The 15,654-nt window shown below is 35.4% G+C and overlaps 1 protein-coding gene across 1 annotated transcript in view; it reads right to left on the reverse strand.

Moving 5' to 3' along the window:
• The window catches only part of LOC149534865 (acetyl-coenzyme A synthetase, chloroplastic/glyoxysomal-like), a 217,189-nt gene that overhangs the window by 160,913 nt on the left and 40,622 nt on the right, over positions 1-15,654 (reverse strand). The gene's annotated exons all lie outside the window — the stretch shown is intronic.

Raw genomic sequence — 15,654 nt, forward strand, 5'->3', positions numbered from 1 at the left:
TTATATATATATATATATATATATATTATTATTACTATTATTATTATATATATATATATATATATATATATATATATATATAGTTGTGATTAGTGTATATAACGTAATCAGTTCAGAATTATATATAATTAACATTATCAGATTTCCACAATCCATTAATAATGAGAGCAATGTTTCTAGATTAGATTGTGTGAGGTTTTTTTAGCATCAACATTTCGGATCATACTACATGATCCATCATCAGGATGAGAGAACATCAGAATATGAAATGTGCAAACCAGGAAACCACAAGCCTGCACATTTCATATTATGATGTTCTCTCATCCTGATGATGGATCATGTAGTATGATCCGAAACGTTGATGCTAAAAAAACCTCACACAATCTAATCCAGAAACATTGCTCTCATTATATATAATGCCGATAGCACACTTATTTTTATACTACCGGCGGCACATATTATTATAATCTGCCGATAAACTAAATTCATATGCATACCTTATAATACCAACAGAAATATATACTACACTCACGTATTATAAGGCAGATTATATTACGTGGTCAGTGTGAGCAGAAGCTTTAACTAATACTGCTTTCATTTGTTAACGTTGTGACCCGTCTTACAAGTTATAACAGACGTGACGTTAGTACATGATCTTTCATCACGTCTTCTCATCTTATCGCTGTGTGTATATATATATATATATATATATATATATATATATATATATTATGATTTGTAGGGTGAAGTTGATTAATAACAATGGCAATCATACTTTCACACCTGCAGATCATAATACATAATCAGGCTATAAATTTGTTCAATAAATTATCATCAATTAGACTCAGAATTTTAATATCAGTATCATCTTTAATTTCAAGATTATTAAAATTGAGATTTACACCAATAAAATACACAGCACAATATAAAACTTTTCACAAAATGATTCCATCAATCATTGTAATTCTTACCTTCACGATACCTTTGATGGCTCTTAGTTTTCTAATCAAGTGATGATGTCGTATGTGTTTTAATCTTCTAAATCTATGCCGTCTTGACTAGCAATCCGATCCTCATTATGATTCAAATTAAAGGTTGTCGAGCTTTTTTCTGGGATCACTACTTGTCATACCTATGCTCTAGTTTTGTTCTTTTATCCCCATCACTTTATGCAGTCGTCTATAATATTCAGATTTTGCGTTGACCCTTCTAAGACTCCCAATGGTGTATAGTTATCAAACAGGCTTCATTGTTTCTGTCATGTACAAACAAATTCTCTGATATATACCTTTTCCATAAACAGTCTAGAGCTATGTATTGTTGCTATCTTTTCTTTGACCTATGGTTACTTCGATGTCTTTGACTTGCCATTGCTCCCATAAAAAAATTCTTTGACTAATTGTGCTGATATTCTTGGTCTGGACTGCATGATATGTCTTCCAGTGTCTTCATTGATTCTTGGTATGCATTCAAACTAAGTCTTGATTGCTCCAAATATACTACTCAAGATATTTTTTGTAAGTTCGTTGTTCATACTTTCATCGGGCTCCATCTTTTGTCGGGCATACATGCTCTATGTATTCACTGCTGTTTGTATCACAATATAACCAAATAGTTTTTGGCCTTTATAGACTTGCTGTAATAGCATCCTACATTCTTTTATCACAATCAAGACTAACGAAAACATGCAAGGAAGCTTCGAGTTCATTCGTGTTCTCTCCAGATCTATCTTTGTTGTGAGACTCAGTTGGCAATGGTATTCATGAAATATCTATCCTCTATTACTTTGTCTGTAGCTTTTTCTTTGTTGACTTATCAATGACACATCTAGCCATCACTTCTTTACACACTCATTGCTACCTTTTGAGTTAAACAAAACTTGTGTTTGTTGACTCAAACACTATTCATTGTGCGATGTCTATTGTTCTAGCTATGACTCTATTTAGGAGAATCGATCTTTACCCAGATTTAGAGGAGAATGTGATATACCAAATTCAACTTCATACTCTTGATGGCACATGACATGGCTCTAGTTACAAGTACATCTTGTTAACTTAAGGTATAATGTTGTTTCTATTCATGCCCATCATGATATGTCTTTTCCACTCTTTCCACCAAACCTTTAGTTATACTTTCATCACCACTTTATTGCCATTACAATCATTCATACACCTTTGGCATTGATGGTGTTTCCACATAGTTTATTCATGCTCATAAGTCCCCTTGACATCAATGACAATACTTCATCAGTACATGCTCCAGCTCCACAATTGCCTCTCTCAACTGCAATTGCGACTCCCAGTGAGCCAACTGGTGCTCTCCAACACCACGAAAGTCGCCTTAAGCTCATGGGTAAGCTTAACCACCTCTCCCCTTTCCCTAACAATGCCTCATAACAAGTGCTGCCCCACTCAAGAAAGTAATCCCTACTAGCTACCAACTATAAATAATTATGCTTCAAGATCCTGACAGCCTCTCGAAGTGAATGAATCTCTACTAGGGAAGAACAACTACCAATGTGCTCAACTTACATAGAAGCACCCCAAACAAATGCAAATAACATCTACCAGATAGCATAATAATGCTCAAGAGCTGAAAAGATATCACTATCACTCACCTTCATTTGTCTGATCACATGATGTCTTTGTATACCCTAGCTCCTACATGAGCTCTCTGACTCACTAAATACATTCTGATAGGAAACAGTATGATCACTGCTCATCACATGATCACTCTCCTCATGTGCACTAACCACCTCGCACATGTCCACCAACAAGGTATTGTCAGTGGGTACCTCTACCAATACCTCCTCTAAAGAAGTGGAAACCACTAATGTATCAAACTCCTCACACGTCTCTACTTCCCACTCATCTACAAGTCCCTACAAATTACAATCTTGGGACCTATCATCATCTCACAACCACTCTGAGTCATCACCCAACATCTGATATGATATACTACACACGTTGTAGGATGAATCCTCATTGCGTGAAACATCAGAGGTCCCCCCATCACTCACTGAGATCCCTCTACTAGCACTTGTTGCTGCATACATGACTCAATGTCACCATGTAAATCAACAACACTAGGAAATAAATCTACATTGCCTGACTCCTCTTTAACACTCAAATCATGAGTATCGTAACTAGGTAGCTTCATGCCCTCATCCTTCCTGCATGAGATGACTATTGTCTCCTATACTGACTCAACACTATGACAGCTGTCATAAATATCAGAGCTCTCACTCTTCATTTGCAGTCTTCAAAAAAAACACTATCATCAAGAGAGTCTAAACTAGTGGTGGTATCAACAACCTCTTCTGCATTTGCCCTTTCAGCAACAATAACAACATGATCAAATAAGAGTCTATTGTCCTACGAATCAGATCTTGTATTACTAGCATTTTCATAACTACTAATTTGGGGGAGGCTGCCATCAATGGTAGTGAACATGTCATCAATATTTTCTTGTTCACTAGCTCTAATCTCATCAAGATGCTAAGACTCCATGCAGTTGTTTTGTAGCAAAACGGTCATATATGTGTGTCCCTGCAAAGAGTCACCAACATCATGCATGCAATATGGACTAGTGGCTACCCCAATAAGCACGGGATCATCTTCATCATGATCACCAACTGCTGAAAACTCGTGGAGAACACTTTTGGATGTCTCACTTGTGAAAAACTCCATTTTCTCTTCCTACACTCTCGCTGAGGGAGACCCTTTTTAAAATGGAAACCATATACTTAGTTGCTTTGTCAACTATCGCCAGATTAGAAAGTCTTGCATCTATCCTTTCCTGATTTTGTCTAAGCTTTTCTACACTTTCCATCAGGGCATTTTTTGCTTCCTAAAATTACCCCTTCTATTCAACTGGTTTCCATATTTACTAGATTTCTTGTATTTGTCCATAATTGAAATAGGAGTGTTGGTCATTAAAATAAAAAGTGCAGGACCAAAATAATAATTTATTTTCCTACCCCATAGGATGGTAAGAAAACTGCTCTAATACTACTCTAGGAAACACCAACCAGCTATACCTTCAATTCTATAATATCCCTTGTTATTCTTATCAAAATGTGCTATTATGAGACTTCAAGGAATATTGTCAAACATTTAGCATGCAATGTTTGAAACCGCTGTTATGAAGTCTCTATTTTTCTTCGTTAAGTTTCTAAGCTGCAATTGAAGTTATTAAATGCTTCTAACAATGCAAGGTTGTTATAGAAATGCTATACTAGTTGTTTTTAACCTTTGGCAAACATACATATGACTGAAATTAACTATCACAGTTAATAGACATAAAGACAAACACTTGTCACACATCCTAATGTGCACCTACAGCCAATATGCATTTCTACAAACACTTGACATGCATACTAGTGATTCAATATAATTGAAACACGACTACCACTTGGTTTTTTATCAAACAATTATTGTGCAACCAAGCAGCTCCTTATTTCAATTCCAAACCAATTACAATGACAATACAATGCTACTATAGAACTAAAGATTTGCAATTATAACACTTGTAGCATATTACAAACAATTCTCTTGGACAAACCAAATTAAAACAAGGAACCTGATAGTATATGGCATCCAATAAATGTTGCAACAGATTGAGTGTAATTTGTAGCTAACAGACAGGTAGGCGTTGGACAAGTTACAACAGATTTTCCTCAAAATCTCCATGCCCAAGAAATAATTCCCCAGCACGTTGCTAGCAATAATTCCCCAAGCATCGCTGGGAATTTCAAACCCAATGCAGCCTGTAAATCTGCAGACACTGCCTTCCAAAACCCAAGGCCTTGCTAGGAAACTGGGGGCCCAAATTTAATATATAGTTGAAGACTTCAAATGCCCAACAGAAGTTATCAATGGCCTTCAAAGAACCAGCAAACTTACACAGGAATAAAGGCAATGCTTGTCATCTAAACTCTAATCGAACAGCAGCAAAATAATGGACAATTCGATATACAACTGTAAAGTTTCTGCAAATTCTGCTATAAATCAGACTGAGATAATACCTTCTATTGCTTGCTGAAGATGATCTTCTATAATTCAGACTTGTATGAAGTGTAATCAATACTATAATTACTATTCTGAAATGTTCTTATCTCTGGAAAAAATCGGATAGGGCAGTATTGCTAAAGGAGCAGACCATGTAATATTTTGTGTGTCCTTTATCCACAATAATACCCTACATAAATATGGCACCTCTCTAGGTCGGCCATAAATGTTCTCTCCAAATCGGCGTCTAATGAAGGAGAAGATTTAGTTAGTGATTAAACTAACTAATATGTTCAAGTTTAATCTCAAACAACATTACCCCAAGGGAGACGCCGGTCATAACTGAAGACTAGACAATTATATATATAAGCCTTCATTAGTAAATCATTTTATGCATAATCAGATCTGTACGATCTATACTATCAGACCAGTATGATTTCGAAGTTACAGAATGAACATTCCCTCTTAACTTGATATTCATACTAAGAGATAACATATCTAGCATCATCAATTAAGATGAATAAGCATAGATTGATACTCTATATCTATCTAAATCTTTTACACGTGGTATCATTGAACACATGATACAATGTCATATTACTATACCTGTGATATGACTTATCACTTATGCTAGTGATAACAGTATTGCATGGAATGCAATATACAGGATAAAATCTGGGGAATGATTAAATTATTCCTTTGTCCAAGTTGTGACTCATAGGTATTGGCAGACCTATATCACAATATGACCCTAAGTTAAGATCTATCAGTTCACAAGATAAACTCCGAAGAATGATTAAATTCTTCCTTTATACAAGTTGTGACTCATAGGCATAGAAATGTCTACATCACAATGTGATCTTGAATTCATCTAGATCTAACTGTAGATCTCTATCGTTCAGCACATTATCTAAGAGATCGTCATCTCTCATAATGTCTTTTATACAAGTGTTCATTATCTCAAAGATCGTCACCTCTTAGATAATGAATACAAATGGTGAAGCCCATAACAGTCAATAGCCTGAAAATAATAATTTTAATTCAAAATTATTAATAATTAAAGAATACAAATGTATTACATTTCAACCATACCTAGTATTTTCCTGAAGTGATCTATCTTCACTCAAGAGAGAGGTTTGGTAAGATTATTTGTTGTCTGATCTGCAGTGCAAATGTATTCTAATTTTACAGTATTCATGTCTACCATATCTCTTACATAATGGTAAGGAATTTCAATATGTGACCTGTCATGGAAAACTGGATTCACAGAAAGCTTGATGGAACTCTGATTATCACAATGAATAATAGTAGGATTCATGAGTTGACCAAATAATCCCACAAGTAACTTTCTGAGCCAAACTACTTCCTGAGAGGCTATTTTCAGCTTCTATGGAACTCTATGCTACTAATGTTTGTTTTCTGCATATCCAAGATATCATCACTGAGCCTAAACTAAAACAGCAGTCTGAAGTGCTTTTCCTATCAGTAACACTTCCAGCCCAATCTGAGTTTGTGTACCCATGCAAGTCCAAGTCAACTTTCTCGTACTTGAGCCCAAGGTTAAGAGTGCCTTGTAAGTATCTCATGATGTGTTTGACTGCAACTAGGTCAATCCCCTTTTTATAATAGAGATTTGGATCAGCTTCATTATTGGAAAATCCTAAACTGGTGAGATATTTATCAATTCTTTCATACCATGCCCTTAGAGCCTGTTTAAGCCCATAGAGAGCTTTCTTGAGCCTGCAAACAAAAACTTTATGGTTATGAGTTTCAAATCCTTCAAGTTGTTCCAAATATACCTCTTCTGTAATCTTTCCATTCAGAAATGTTGTTTTTACATCCATCTAATGTAATTTCCATCCCTTTAATGCTACAATAGCTAGAACTGCTCTTATAGAGGTGTATCTGGCAACAGGAGCAAAGGTTTCTTCATAATCAATTCCCTCTTTCGGAGAGAATCCCTAGGCTATGAATCTGGCTTTATATTTTTCAATGCTACCGTTAGCAACATGCTTGATTTTAAATATCCACTTAGAAGAAACAACGGATTTTCTGTCAAGTCTTGGAACAATTTCCCAAACATCATTCTTAATAATGGATTGATATTCTCCCATCATAGCATCTTTCCAAGTTGTATGTTTAATAGCATCTAAAACATTGGTTGGAATCACAAATCGCTCATGTTTGTTGCATCACTAGAAAATCTTTTGGGTCTTTTGCTTTCTCTGAAGGTTATAGATGGTGCAACGAAGTCTTGTACTTCCTCCATAGTCTTTATAGCCCAAAGTGGTATTTTCTTAGGATTTTGAGTTTCCTCAATATTAAGATTTTGAATTTCATCCTCAATTTCTTCAATGTTATCCCTCTGAGACTCAGATTCATGATTTTCTTCAGAACTAAGTAAATGTGTGGGATCTTCAGAACTTAGGGCTCTTTTGAATGCTAAATCTTATTCAAATATTACATCCCTACTAAGTTCAATGTTTTTTTGACCAAGTATGAAAATTCTATATGCTTTACATGTTTCACTATACTCGACAAAAATACCATTCCTCTCGGAAGGTTCTAGCTTAGTTCTCTTTTCCTTTGGAACATGTATATATACTGGGCACCCAAATATCCTAAGATGGCTTATATTAGGTTTAACCTTAGTAAAGACTTCTTCAAGAGTTTTATCTCTAAGATAGGAGTGAGGACTTCAGTTTTGATTATAGACAGCAGTACAAGAGGCTTCTGCCCAAAGATAATATTCTAAATTTTGATCAAATATCATAGCTCTTGTTGCTTCTATAATTGTTATGTTCTTCCTTTCTGCTACCCCATTTTGCTATGGGTTATAAGGAACAATATATTCCCTCTTAATTCCTACTTCTTTACAAAACTCTTTAAACAAATCTAAAGTATATTCCCCTCCATTATCAGTTCTAAGAGTTTTAATTTTGTGTTTTGAAAAGTTTTTAGTTAAGGTTTTGAATTCTTTATATCTCTTAAGGATTTCTTCTGATTGTTTACATTTTGAAAGATCCCTGATGGATCTCTGCTGCAAATCTGCTATAGATTTATTTTATTTTTGTTTTTTCCTGTTTATTAATGTTTTCTTGTAGAACTAGACGGAAATGCAAAAGAGTTTGTTTGTTTTTGTGTTTTTGATGATTATTCCACATAGAAATGAGAAGTAACAAATGGCAAGAAAAGAGTCTGAAAATAAATAACAATATGCAGTAAAGTCAGAGTTGATACAAATCGTACCAGGCAGATCTCTGAATTGAAGAGCCAAATAAAAGATCCAGTACATTTCCTCTAACAATGACGCCACAACTGGCTGATGAAAACGGGCTGATAAGATGCAAGATTCTGCTGCTGAGTAACCAATTTTTCTATGTATTCAAGTGCTGCCAATGACAGAGTACGGCTGCAAGAAATGGCAGTGTACGGCTGCTAGAATTCACCTCCCATACGCCAAAGAACGTGCCCAACAAAACAAACTGTAGGCCCAAGCTGAAGTGGCATCTACCTTCCTCCTGAATACTGTTGAAACTACTGACAAACCAATACCCAATGCTGCTGAGGGTTACGTCCTAGCCAGCAATTACCCTGGGGTTTGCGTCCCAGAATGCAAATCGCTCAAGCAGAGCAAATCTGAAAAGAAGTGTTTGAAAAATATGCATAATCATGAGAAATGGCGCCCATCTCCTTATAACCCCTTGCAAAGCAATTCGAACCCTAAAGTGACCCCCAATTGGCGTTGGCTATAAAAATGAATTAAATCTTATTTTAAAGTGACCATGTCACTAGAAAATGACCTTTTCCACCATAGTAATAAATCCGCTCACCGAATTGCCCTGAGACCAAAGAGGAAGATTTAGAGAATTTCAAGACCTTTCCAATGAGCTATCATAACATGGGATACGCATCCAGATGAGGCCAAAATTCCCTTGTTACTCCAAAATGGCTATTAACTTAGCCTTATTTAAATATTAAATGCTAACTTAGGAAATATTAAAAATATAACGCAAATAGCCATAAACTGCCCAACTGACATCACAAACCATAAAATCATCCTGTCACCTGTCTGTGACTGAAGTCAGAAATCAAGGATCCACTGGCAGTCTCATCCCTAAAATCTAGGATGCTCCTAAAATTTAGGAAACAAGCCCTATCCCTCTGAAACTGAACCCAAAGGGTCATCTCATGGAAACCCAGCCCTGGGCATGATCATACCTCCTAAAAAGTAGGAATGAACCCCATAAATGTAGGAACTGCCTCCTAAAAACAAGGAACGTCACCCAACTAATCAATACCCACCAGAAAACCAAGTCCCCAACACTGAATAACCATACTGGGACCCTATCAGCCTACAAGACCCCATAATAAGCTGACTCACATGTCTCTGTTAGACTGAGCTAGAGTGGGGACATGACACATTTTAAAAAGTAGATCCAAGTTTTCCTACAGAAGTCGTCTATAAAAAGCATATGTACCAGAATCCTCCAAGAGAAGGAACAGACATAGGTCCACATAAATCTAAGTGAACTAATTCCAAAACATTGTTAGTTTTTCTAGTGCTATCATGAAATGGACTTTTGGTGTTCTTACCCAGAGCGCATACTTTGCATATGCTTGAATGGTCTTTATCCAACTTAGGTAAACCAGTTACCATCTTCTCCATAGTTGATAAGGCTTTGAAATTTAGATGTCCTAACCATTTGTGCCATATTTCATTTATATCAGTAGCTTCATAAATTAAGGCTTGAATAGTTTGACTAGGTTCTATATTTAATTCATACAAGTATCCCTTTCTTTAACCAACCAACTTTGATTTCTTGAATGAAGAGTTCTTAGAGGAGGTCATTACTTTACCGTCCATGAATGCAATATTACGTACATCATCTTCAAGTGTTCTAACAAAAATTAAATTCCTCTTTATTAATGGTACATAGAGTACTCTTTTGAGATGTAGAGAAATACATGACTATAGTTTTAAGGTGCAATTTCCAATTCCTTTGACTGAATGAGAGAAATTATCACCGATGGTAACTTCGCCATCAACTCTTCTGATATTGAATCTAGTACTTCTTTGTATCCTGTAATGTGTCGAGATGATCCACTATCAATTACCCATGCTTTGCTTGATACTTCATTTGATAGAGCAGAATACAATACACGATTCTCAAGATCATAGTTTTCTTCTTTCTTGATAAGGTTTGTACAATTTACTTGTTGCTTTGTATTCTTAAGGCAATTAGATCTATAGTGTCCAATTTTTTCACATTTGAAGCATTTTATTTTGGATAAATCTTTCTTAGGTCTGTCATTTCTTTGATTTCCCTTCTTCTTGAAGTGCTTCTTCTTACCTTTATAGGAATTTGTGTTGAGAACATGAAGTTCTTCATCTTCAATTTTCAATTTTCCTCCTTTCTTAAGTTTCCTAGATTCTTCTTGCAGGCAATCTCTTTTAAGTCTATTAAAGTCTGGAAGATTGTCTCTAGCACTTACTCCTCGTGAGAATGTTTCCCTTGAATCTGGTAACGCATCTATAGCCATAAGTGTTAGTTCCTTGTCTTCAATTATGGTCCCTATACTTGCAAGTTTGTCTCTTAGACTAGCCACCCTTAGGAAGTATGAAATCATAAATTCTCCCTTCTTTATCTATATATGATTTAGTTGCCTTTTTAGTGCAAGGGTTTTAGTCGCATTGTTAACCTCATATGCATTTAATAATGCATTCATCATAAGAAATGTTGTTTGATGTTTCATTAGCATAGGTACTATTTCATTTTTCACTCCATCTAATATCATTTGCATGGCCTTCCTGTTTCCTTTACTCCAGGTAGTTTTATTAGGTTCAACATCAAGTTGCTTGGATGCTTTATCAAGAAACTGTTTCACATCATTGTCTTCAAGAATAATCATAATTCTGAATTTCCAAGCAACAAAGTGTTCTTTTCCATCAAACATGTCCTCGGGTCCGATTTTGCTTGCCATTGAAGATAGAAGGATGTTGCTAGATATTTAAAGTCTGATGTCAACTTGTAGAGCCTAGGTTTGACTACCAGAGCTCTGATACCATGTAAACTTTCTGCAAATTCTGCTGTAAATCAGACTTAGATAATACCTTCTATTGCTTGTCGAAGATGATCTTCTATAATTCAGACTTGTATGAAGTGTTAGTCTAGACCATTTCCTGCTAATGGCTATGGGGCCTACCCCTACCCCGAATAGAGAGGAATATAGATATAGTATGGATCCATCAATCGTGGTGCACCAGCTGACGTTCAAGTGAGATCGCTATGGGCTATTCTGAAATGTTCTTATCTCTGGAAAAAATCGGATAGGGCAGTATTGCTAAAGAAGCAGCCCATGTAATATTTTGTGTGTCCTTTATCCACAATAATACCCTACATAAATATGGCACCCAAGGGGCATGTCCCTAGAAGTGACATGTCCCTCTCTAGGTCGGCCAAAATTGATCTATCCAAAACGACGTCTAATGAAGGAGAAGATTTAGCTAGTGATTAAACTAACTAATTTGTTCAAGTTTAATCTCAAACAACATTACCCCAAGGGAGACGTCGATCATAATTGAAGACTAAACAATTATATATAGGCCTTCATTAGTAAAGCATTTTATGCATAATGAGATCTGTACGATCTGTACGATTAGACCAATATGATTTTGAAGTTACAGAATTAACAACACCAAATTTCTATTTGAAATAAGCATAGATAATTTCCAGAATATTAGGCACAATTCACCATGTCTTTCAATAGCTCAAAGTGCAACAGCAATTAGAGGAATCAGTCCTCACAACAGGCTCATGAAGAAACCCTCAACCAATTCATGAAATGAATAAAAGAAAATGGCATAGAATGAATTGATCATCTCCAAAAGGCCTCTTTATTATTATAAAATGAACTTGGCTTCTTCCTCACACTTTTCATTAAAGATGCTTCATCAATACACTTTTCAATTAAGAGCTTTCATCCAATAATTTTGAATCAATAACTCCCAAGCTAAAAGCTTCATGATGACACTTCTCACTTAAAAGGCTTCTTCAACACACCATCAAATTATAATATAATGATAAAGTTATTCATTAAGAAAGCCTTAATAAATAACTTATAACATGAAGCTCCATTAAATGATCCAATCAATCACTGAAGATGTCAATCACCAGGTGCCTCAATTTCACTACTAAAAATAGTAACCACTCAAAATTGACTTACTATAATAGCAAGTCACTCAACAAAGACCCTCAAAACACATTGCCAGCTCACTTGGTCGCAATGATTAACTAGCTTCACCAAGCTACGGGAACCTACTAAAATGGGGATATTACATTTATCAATGATTACATATTACTCTAAGAAATCCTAGCTTTTCATAAAGACCAAATATGAAGGCTTTGGAAAGTTCTAAACGTTCCAAGATCTTGTGGAGAATCAAACAAGTAGGAAGAATAAGGTTTTGAGATTTGACAATGGACGTTGGTATACCTCCAAGACTTTCACGTCATTTGCAAAAGTACAAAGATTAAGAGGGAGCTTACTATGCCTTAAAACCTTCAATTGAATAGGGTTGAGGAAAAATAATGGCTTCATCACACAAACACTACAAATCATGCTCCATTGGATTAAGGTGTGTGATTGTGTTGTTTACATTCTATATAGGGCTCCAAACAAGGTGTGAAGGACAAGAGTTCTAAAAGAAGCTTTCCTAGGAGAGAAACTTGATGTTGCCTATTTACAAGTGTTTCAGAGCCTTGTCTACCTTCATGTGCCAAAGGTGAAGAGGATAAATCTTGAACCCCCAAGCTTGAATGAAAAGTATGTACAGTACAACAAGTCCTCCAAGGATTACATGGCATATGTATCATCACAGTAGAAGAAAGCAGTTAGCATAGACTTAAAGCTTTGATGTAGATGTTTAGTCCTCAATGTCTCAAGAGCCTTTTATGGAGATTGAGGAAGATGAACCAATTATTGTTCCAACAACTGATTCATAGAGTACAACAATACCAAATGCAATCCAATCAGTTCTCGTGCAAGAACAAATAGATCATTACTGTCTAGTACAATTGGGAAGCATAGATGGCTCACTCAAATATTGCAAGGAGCACAAGACCACGTTTAAGCACCAAATGTTTCTTTATAGGTGAAACACCCAGTTCATACAAATGTTTTCCATGGCCAATGCAAAGCTATCTAGTTTTAAGACGGTGATTTCATAGCGCTTTTGGCAAAATGCCATGAGTTGTCCAAGACTTGTCTTCAATTTTGTACCTGCAAAATTGGACAACCCTACAATATACTTTGCTATTTAACACTGTACATTGTTCAAGGTAAGTCTTTGTTTGATTCTTCTTGATTGTTTTTTGGGTTTTGGTTTTGTTTTCACCTTAGGATTGTTGTATTTTCAATTCTGCTCATTTCGAGCTATCTAAGGTCTCAATCGAAGTTGTATTTCAAAAGCTATTGAGGAATTAAGCACACTGCAGGTGGAGTTTTTAAGCTTGATTACATAAGACCTTGATTAAAATCTTGCACAAATGGTCTTTTTGCCAATTATTACAAGACATATTGGGTGTCATTTATATGCAAATTGGAATTTAAACTCCACCGTACATATTTGCAACAAAATATGAAAGCATTTATCAAGATTTTACTCTGTTGGTAGGCTTTTTAAGACTTACTGCATGTTCTCTCTTTGAAAAGTTTAAAACATGTAAATTCACATGAAAAACCCATTTTTTTAATCAAGAGAGGTTTTTAAGCTTATATTTATTCGTGGGATTTTTGAGTTCACTCACAAAGTATGAATTTATGTCTGTTTTTCACTTGAAAGCATTATAAAATCCCATCTTTCACTTTAAAAAAAGAAAGGTGTTGTTTTTAGAAGTCATTACACATTCCAAATGACTTGCAAATGCTTAGAGAAAAAGTTTTTTCGTGACTAAAAGTGGTGTTTTTTAAATGTAATGCATATTACAAATCCCATCAATGCTTTTAAGTGAAGTTTTATGACTTGCGAACCAGATGTAAAAGTTCGTTAATGATGTTTCTGCCATGATTTGGGTTATGTTTAGCTTTTTGCACTCATTTTTGCTTAGGAGAATAGATTTTTGCAATATTTCTTCGTTCAAATACTTTCAATGAAGCCATGGCAGGATTTTGAATGACAATATATCAAAGTATTGATTGTCATTGAGAATAGCAGTTCATAGTGCTTTAAGAAATAAAATGCATCAAAAAGAATTAAATTACATGTTATGAATGTACAAAATCGATGAAACGAAAAGATCAAAATTGCTCAGAAAGTTTAAAAGGAGAAGATTGTTTAAACAAAAGCGGTGACATAGAGTCATGCCATAAACAGTGAATGATGACACTGGAGATTGTGCTACTGAAGAACGGTGAAAAGACATGATACCATTACAGTATAAAGAGCTTTCAAAATAAAGAGTAGAATATGCGTTATCCTCAAGAATCATCCATGATCCTTAATGTATGATGCTATAACACACATGCTCAAATACACCCCCATTTAGAAAAAAGAGAGGGAAAAGAACATTACTTTCAGTCTACTTCCCATATGTTTGTGAGGGGCAAAGATCTTCTGGGTTAGATTCTTCCAATGCTTTTCTCCACTCACAGATTCCAAGGCGAGAGTGACACAAGGCAACAACAACCACATGATGGAATCATACAAGGAAAGTGATGAAAGAAAGAATACGGGCATAGAATGCTTTCAAGACAGAGATAGAGAGACACAAAAATGCTCTCTCAAAAATCACCATTACGATGCAGAACTATCAGGGATGTGGGTTCTTATTCCAATTCGTGATGCTTTCACCAAACCTGAACATTTCAAACATGGACCATTCAGTACCACCATGAACACTGACAAAGGACATACTGTAGTTGGAACCACCATTTGCAATCGATCCTTTAAAAATGTTAGTTGCAAACTATCCACAACTTTACAAGTTGTGGTCATGGTGACTTACAAGGTTGCCACCCAACACCATGGAAGAGATGTGTCACTTAGAAGATTGTGCCAAGTTCGTGAAATATAGTTCCATTAGGGTAATTATGTCATTTATCTTATGTCAATTGGTGTCTCTATCAAGAAAATGTAAATAATTTTTGGGAGGAAGACAAAATCGAGAAAGAAGTGTATATCAATCAACCTATGAGGTTTTGGGTGCATGAACCAAAGAGCCATCAGTGCAAATTGAAGAAGGCCCTATGTTAAAGTAAACAGCATGTGCTTGGAACATACAAATTCATGAGTATTTTGAATTAAAGCTTTGCCAAAACTGCTATAGATCATAACCTTTACTATTTGTTTTGTAAATCCAAATTGTTAGTTTCATTCCAATTAATGAGCAACCAAATCCTTACACGTAGTAATGAGAAGCTCCTAGCATGGGCAAGAGAGAGTTGGCCTCTAAGTTTGATATAAAGGACATTGCACTTGAGCAATAATTTTTGGGTCTTGAGATGTGGTCAAGCATTAGTAAGGTCTTCCTCAATTGAGGGAAGTATATAACAAAGATTCTAAAAAGAATTCAGATAATGGATCGTGAGCCTCTGTCTGGTCTTATGGTTCTGAATCTATAGTTGATTGTGGTTTTTTATTCAA

The sequence above is a fragment of the Cupressus sempervirens genome, chromosome 10 (assembly GCF_028749045.1).
Source record: "Cupressus sempervirens isolate cs-2001-9-10 chromosome 10, ASM2874904v1, whole genome shotgun sequence".
NCBI classification, from domain to species: Eukaryota; Viridiplantae; Streptophyta; class Pinopsida; order Cupressales; family Cupressaceae; genus Cupressus; species Cupressus sempervirens.